The sequence below is a fragment of the Pteropus alecto genome, unplaced genomic scaffold, assembly GCF_000325575.1.
Source record: "Pteropus alecto unplaced genomic scaffold, ASM32557v1 scaffold16, whole genome shotgun sequence".
In the NCBI taxonomy this organism is placed as follows: domain Eukaryota; kingdom Metazoa; phylum Chordata; class Mammalia; order Chiroptera; family Pteropodidae; genus Pteropus; species Pteropus alecto.
This window is the reverse complement of record NW_006438867.1, coordinates 8,215,550-8,223,392: the sequence shown is the minus strand read 5'-3', so window position 1 is coordinate 8,223,392 and position 7,843 is coordinate 8,215,550.

The window sequence follows — 7,843 nt, the reverse complement described above, 5'->3', positions numbered from 1 at the left end:
GGCCCCCACGCTGGCCTCCAGGACCTTCACCTTGTGAGTGTCCTCTCTGCCCAGGGCACTTTCCGAGAGGCCCCTGGGGCTGCCCGTGTGGAGGACTGCCAGCCATGCCGCCCTGGGACTTTCTGTGGCAGAGAAGGCCTGGCCGAGCCCCAGGGGCTGTGCCGTGCAGGCCATCACTGTGGCCCTGCCTCCAACTCCTCCTCCCCGGTGAGTGCAGGCCCCACCGGGCCCCAGGGCACCAAGCTCAGGCAGAGCGCCAGGGCCCAGCACCCGCCCCGCAGGGCTCACTGCCTACTGCGGTGACAGAGAAGTCCAGCAGAGTTGGGACAAGCTACCACAGGGACAGAACCACACCACCAAACATGGCCAATAAAAAATAGATAGATAGATGATAGATAATAGATGGATAGATGGATGGATGGACAGACGGACAGAGAGATGTAGATAAATGATGGATAGATAGATACGCAGATGATGGATGGATGGATGATGGATGGATGGATGTACCTTACCACAATTAAAGCTGTGTATCAGTACTTCTAGCAAATAGGTAGGGTTGGGACTGTTTAGGCTACTGAACATTCAAATTCGTTTCATTTTTCTGAAAAGCCAGACTCCCAGAGTGGTCCCCAGAGGGCAGTGTGAGTGCAGATCGGTGGCCAGTGAGCGGGGGTGGCAGGGCCCAGCCAGGCAGGCTTCCTCAGGGGATTCCAGGAGGACTGGGAGGACGCCCGCGGAGGGGCCCCCTTGCTCTTGACTTTTAAGCCTTTTAAGCCTCAACAGGCCCCTCTTCTTCCAGGAGGGACTCCCCTTTGGTGACCTCTGCCCCCCTGGCCACTTTTGCCCAGCTGGCACCGAGGACCCCAGGCAAAGGCCCTGCCCGGCTGGCACTTGGAATGCAGAGAAAGGAGCACCAGACATGAGCTGGTGCCTGCCCTGCCCACCTGGGCTTTTCTGTGCCGCAGCAGGCCAGGCTGTCCCTGGGGGCCCGTGTGCACCAGGTGAGTGTCTCCTCATCCCCCAACACTCTGGCGGGAAGAGCGCCAGGCAGAAGGAGTCCAGGCTTGCAGCTCTGCTCCCACCCTGCCTCCCTGCCTGAGCCCTGGGCCAGGGCCTGCTAGAGCCTGGAGTGGGGGGGTGTCCGGCTTGGTGTGGCTGGGCTTGGCTGACACAGGAGGGAGGCAGGCTGGAGGCCACTAGTGGGGCCTCTGGATGTGGTGGAGGGACCTTGAGCCACTCGGATTATCCCAGCCCCTGGGGGAAGGCAGAGGGAGAAGATTGGGCCATAGTGTCCCAGAGGCTCAGGAAGTGGCTCCATCTGCTCAGCCCAGGAAGGCCACCTCCTCAAGAGACCACTGCCTCGTCCGGGAGTGGGGCAGCTCCCTGACCACCACCACCCTGACCACCATGGGTCCTGGACACCCATGGGCTCCACAGGGAGTGAAGTTTAGATGAGGTTGAGAGCCTGAGTTATTATCACCCCCCTCCCCCCAGACACCCTCAGAGCCCGCTCCTGTGAAAACTGTCATTGGTGGCAGCACCCTCGGGACAGAAAGGTGAGGTGCTGGGCCCCGGGCCAACCTGAGTGCTTGCTCTGCCTCCAGGGTTTTATTGCCCAGGAGGGGCACGAACCCCGAGGCCCCTCGGGGGGCCATGGGGCGACAGGAGTCCTGAGGGCTGCACATGCCCTGAAGGCTCAGTGGTGGCCACTGCCAAGCCGGACCAGCACAGCACTGGCTCAGGTACTTGGGGCATAAAGCGAAGCACAGTTGCTATGGAAACCAGCATAGCTGGGGTAGATAGGGCCCTGAGATGGCCAAAGCCACTTTGCTTTCCAGCTAAGAGAGCTACCAGGAGAGGACCTGTCCACCCCCTCTCCCACATCGTTACTGCTCCTGGGGCCCTGGCTGCCCCCTCCTCTGCCCTCCAGACATGGCCAGTCCATGGCAGGGCTGAAGCCAGGCCCAGGGCCACCAGCCATGTCCTGCAGGGGAGGAGACAGAGTTGGGAGGGAACTCTCCTGGGACACCGGTCGAGGAGCAGAGCTTACTGGGGACTGGGCAGAGGGGCGGTACCCCTCCTGACTAGGGGAACTCACTGTTTCCCCAGGTGCCCGGGACACTGAGAGCAGGGGATGTGACAGTTAGGAAAAGTTCAATAGGACAGGGCAAGGGAAGGGCAGGAAGTCAGCACTCACCCGATGGAGGCCGCAACACAGCATCGGTGGTAGGGGCCTGGATAGTCATGTGCTCGGTGACCCTGGGCTTCCCTCCTTGAGGGCGGGGCACTGCAGGTCGGCTCCAGGCCAGCACTAGGGGACCTTCTGGGGGTGAGCCGTGGAGTGCAGACCTCAGCAAGGGGAGGCATGAGGCTCAGGCTGGGGCAGCGTCGGGGGAACAGACTTCCCACCATGTCCTTCTGCCTCAGGGGTGTTGTGGTGCAGACAGAAACAAGCTTGGCCGAGAGGGTCCAAGTTTCCCAGACAAATGTCACAGAAGCTGGCCCTGCTGGGCCTGGAGCCCCTGCTATCCTGCCCTGTTCCTACTTTTCTCCAGGATAAGCCAAATGCTGGCACCCCCATGCTTTCTCCCTGCCCTTGGGGTCCTAGGCAGGGTCCTGCCCAGGTAATCTCTAATTCAGAAGAGGACACGTCAGTTCCTGACCCCCACACCCGGGACCCCACCTGCTGTCGGGACCCTAGACTTGAAGGCTGCCAAGGCCTAGTCACTGTCACTCCAGCTTTCAGGCTCTTGTTCTGGGAGATGTCCTGCAGGCGGTGTGCCAGGTGGGACTGCTGGCTTTGGGCCGGGGAGGGGCTTCTCTGTGACCCCACCCACTCCTGATTTGGGCAGGAGCCGAGGTCACCCACCCTGATGGAGACATCCATACCACGGCAGGGGGGCCCTGCCCTCCCGGCCACTTCTGTCCAGTGGGCACAGGGATGCCCCTCCCCTGCCCTGTGGGCACCTTCTCAGATCGGTGAGTGCCACTGCCTCCAGGCCCATGGCTGAGCCCAGGCCGATTTCCTGCTGTCCTCCTTCCCATACTGACCATTCACCAACACCCTCCATCCCAGGGGACATGAGCCTGGAGAGCAAGAATCCTACTGGGCCTGTGAGGGCACAGGCGCCCTGACCAGCAGTAAGGGACGGGGAGAGAGCTGGCCAGATCAGGGCAGGCGATGTGGGCTGCGGGAGCCGGAGAGCACGTCATGCAGCAAAGCCACCAAGAAGCGGTGTCGCATTTGAGAGCAGAGCCACATCTCCCCACTTTAGGGACCCCCCAGCCCCCAAGATAGGACTCCCCAGAGCAAGGGGACAGCTGTGGAGCCAAAGGCTGGAGGCTGTTGGGTGTTTTGGCTGTAGCTGGCAGACCTAGGGGTCTGTGGCCCCAGATAGCCTGAGTTTGAATTGGGGATTAGGATGAAAGGGCCTGTGCCCAGGTGCCTGTCCTCGGGGAGGGGGCTGCCACGCCTTCTTGGACTCTTGCAAGCAGAAAGAGCCCCAGAGAGCAGAGGGTACGAGCAGTGGAAGGGCAGCCCCAGAAAGCGTGTCCCTTGCCAGGACGTGCCCCTCCCCCTGAAGAGCCTCCTGGTCCCATTGACCACCAACTGTCTCTCTCTGTCCCCAGGATGTTTCTCTCCATGGCCACTGAGTGCCTGGCCTGCCCCCCTGGCCATTTCTGCGGTGCATCTGGCCTCACTGTCCCCTCTGGACCCTGCTCCCCTGGCTACTTCTGTCTGGCAGGAGTCACCTCCCCAACCCCGACAGGTAAGGGGCCCCAGGACGCAAGTGGGCCCTGCACTGGCCAGATGCCCAGGGGCAGGCGGGCATTCTGGTGATGGGAGATGCCTGGCTATGGGTGGTCTGAGGACAGATGGGAGTGTGTGGGCAAGGGGGCCTGGAGATGACTCTCCAGAGTGTTCAGTGTCCAAGGGCTGTTCCTGGACCCACCGGCCTCCCTCAACGTGACTCCAGCCACCTTCTCAGTGTGGCTCACTGCCCTCCTGTGTTGTAGTCATTGGTTCTCGTTACATCTTCTGCTCCAAACCCACCTCAGTCCCACCCAACCTCCTGAATCAGACCCCGACAGGCCAAAAGATGGGAACATCATAGATTTGCAAGGAGGTGGCCAGGGAGGACTGGGAGACTTCTGGAGATCAGCTGGTGGGTACACGAAGGGCACCTAGGGGGACACCCAGAGGCAAGCCAAGTGTGGCCCTCATCTCCCATGGAGACCAGAGACAGCTCTGACCCAAACCAAGTCCTCCTTGTGGGGGAGGCAGGATACAAGGCCAGGCTGATTGGGCAGCCTCTGTGCCCAGCAGGCTGCAGGTGACGTGGAGGTCAGGGTGCCATCTCCCTCTGGTGATCACTGGTCCTCGGAGCATCTGCCAGGCACACCCGCTTAGTGGCAGCTTCCACCTGGCCGTCGAACTCAGGCCCGGGCCCTTCAACCCTCTTCTCGAATGTTTCCATTTGTCTAGAAGACACCTGAGGCGACAGTCTGGCTCCCAGGTGGAAGGCTACGTTCTGGGGAGCTGGGTGGGGAGCCACATCCCAGTGCAGCTGGGGATGGAGGGGCTGCTTAGCCAGGACCAGCCAGGCTGGGTGGGGAGCCACATCCCAGTGCAGCTGGGGACGGAGGGGACGGAGGGGCTGCTTAGCCAGGACCAGCCACCGAGAGCAGAACCAGGCATCCTGGTTCGTTACAACCACATGTGAAACAATGTGTCTAAATCTGTTTCATTCAGAAGAAAATAGAGTATGTCCTTGAACGAGCAGGAGGGAGGGTCGGGGGGATGTCAGATAACCCGGCCAGGCAGAGTACGGAGAGACCCTGGTCTCGGGACGACCTCCCAGTGATGCTGGGTCATTCCTACCCATCTACCGCAGAGGGATTTTCTGAGGCTCAGATAAAATCCTTGTGCAAGGCACAGGCTTTCTGGTCTGGATGGTGCTGCATGGCACTACTTATCTGCATCACTTCTCTCTAAAACCCTCACAGCTCTGACCCAAACCAAGTCCTCGTCAGGTCCCAGCATCACGATGCAAGGTGCCCCGGGCTCTGGTGCGCTCTGCTGTGACCGGGCCTGCACCCTTCACTCGGCGTCCGTCCTCTCCTCAGGTCACTCGGAGCAGGGCGGGCCCTGCCCCAGAGGCCACTTCTGCCCCAGGGGCACCAGCATCCCCCGGCCCTGCCCTGCCGGCTCCTACAACAACCTGACTGGCCAAGCCTCCTGTTTCCCCTGCCCTGCCGGCTACTACTGCCCTGAGACTGTCGCCACCTACAGCGGGCACCCCTGCCCCGCTGGTTTCTACTGTCCCAGGGGTGAGTGTCTGGGCTGCAGCCCCCAGGAGCAGGGCTGGCAGCGGAGCTGGCCCTGGCGCTCTAGGCTCAGCCGGGGGCTTGGTACTTGCTGCTCTGCAAACCGCCGTGGCAGCTGGGGAGCACACAGGTGTCCTCTGCTTCCGAGATGCTCCCAACCACCTGTCCCAAAGGCCCAGGGAGTGACAGGGCCTTTCCCAGGGGCTGGGCCCCAAAGCAACTGGCCTTACCACCGAATTTCTTACAAGTCTTTTGTTTTGTCTTCAAATTCATAAGAGCCTTACTTTCTATTCCATAACATATACACACAGGCTAAAAAATAAAGATTTAAAATTACTTAACCAATATGTCACAAATCTGGGGCCCCATGCATTTCAGTAAAGTCGACCACTGGAAGATGAGTCCTGTGGCTTTGCGGACCCCAGGCCCAGAGCTACACAGGCTGGGTTGGCCAGTGTGAGCAGTTGGTGAGGGGGTCACTCCTGTGGTGGAGGCCAGGAGTTTGCCCAGGGGCCCTGCCCAAGGGCCTGGGGAGTGGCGGGCTGCTCGCTGCCCTGCCTGAGGGCCCTGGGCCCGGCCGGGCTCCAGCAGGCTGGCTCCTCCTGTGGACTTTGCTTCTCAGGCACCAAGCTCGCCACCCAGTTCCCCTGCCCTCGGGGCTACTACAACCCAGACCAACTGACCCAGAGCCTGGATGGCTGCCTGCCTTGCCCTCCCGGTCACTACTGTGGGCAGGAGAATCTGACCCAGGCCTCTGGGCCCTGCGACGCAGGTGCGTTTCCCAGAGCACCTCAGATGCCCCCACCTACCCCTGTGCCTCCCACCTCTGCCTGGACCTCACATGATGGGACTAGCTCCTGGAGCAGCTACGGGAAGGGCCAGGCCCGTGGCCTGGGGGTGCTCAGCTTTGACCCTGGGATCACGCCCGCCCTGCTGCCCCACCGCTTAGTCCTTCCTGCTGCTGTCCACCCTAGGCTGGTTCTGCGTGTCGGCAGCCTGGACCGCCCGCCCCTTCGACCTGGACAACTACACCAGTGCCAACTGCCTGTGCCCAGCCACAGCCACAGGTGGCAAGTGCCCAGCTGGCTCCTTCTGCCCCCAGGGCAGCTCGGAGCCCACGTCCTGCCCACCAGGCGCTTTCTGCGCCACCTCTGGTAAGGACCCCTGAGCCCTCTCTGGCCATCATGCTGTGACCCAGGCTTGGCAGTGGTGGGAGGACTGGCGTGAGCCCCTGCCCGTCCCCGCCAGCTGGATGGATGCGGGTCTGCAGCTGCTTGTTCCTCTGTAAGTGACAGCTGGTGCCCACACCGGCCTCGGGGTGTCATGCTTGCGCTGTGCTGAGTAAATAGTCAGGCTAAGTGGGACAGGTGTGTCACCACAGAAGAGCATGGGGAGGAGGGCAGGTCTCTGAGCTGGAGGGGCTTGGTAGCCCTGGCCCAGCTCCTCACTGCTCTGTGTCTGAGTATGACACTTCCTGAGCACCTGCTGTGGCCACGCCACTGGTCACTGGGGACCATGCATGGTCAGATTCTTCCTGCCCCTGAGATGGTCTTGGCCCCTTGGGACTGCAGGGTGCCTGAGGCCACGACCCCAGCCTGAGTCAGCCCACCTGCGCTCAGGTCTCGGCCCTGCCACCTGCTGGCTTGCCCTCAGGCCCTCTGTGAGGTGGGAGTGGCCCCTGCTGTCACAGGGCTGAGTAGAGGAGAGAGCCAGCCCAGAGGAGGCCAGCATCCCATATCCTGAATCCTCAGGCGCCTGCTGCCACCTGGACACACCTGCCTCAGGACCCGCTGCTCCCTTGGCGAGTCTGCTGACCCCATCCAGGCTTCATTCTCACCCGCAGGCCTCGCCACACCCAGCGGGCCCTGCCAGGCTGGATACTTCTGTGCAGAGGGAGCAGTGTCCCCAACTCCAGAGGACGGGCTGACCGGAGGCCCCTGCCCCCCTGGAACCTTCTGCCGTGAGTGTCTCCTTGGGCCCCACTCCCAGCCCGCCTCGCCCTCCACCCGGGGGACAGACCCTGGGGAGGTGGGGAGAAAGCCAGATGGAAAGTAGGTGCCATAGGTGTCCCATGAGGCTAAGAGGGGCCGCAGAAGGTGGTGGCTAATGTGCACCGGGTGCTTGTGTGGCGTGAGCTGTTCGATGTGGACAGCTGAGAGCTGATGGGGTGGCCTTGTCAGTGGCATGAGCCCTGGCGATGCCCCTCGATGCCCCTTCAGCCAGGGCCGAGGGTCTGGGGTCTCTCCACGTGCTGTAGAAGAGCCAAGGAGCCAGGCTTCGGGGAGGATGGCCAGAGGCGGGTGCCCACCTTCCGCTCACGAGGAGCCCGCTACCTGACCTGTGGCCTCCCTGTGCCCCCAGCCTCAGCGTCACACAGGCCCACCCTGTGTCCCCCTGGCACCTTCTCCAGCCTCCCAGAGCAGACCGTGCCCTCTGTGTGCCAGGCCTGCCCACGAGGCTTCTACTGCAAGGAGGCTGGTCTCCAAGCCCCCAGCGGGCAGTGCCCAGCAGGTAA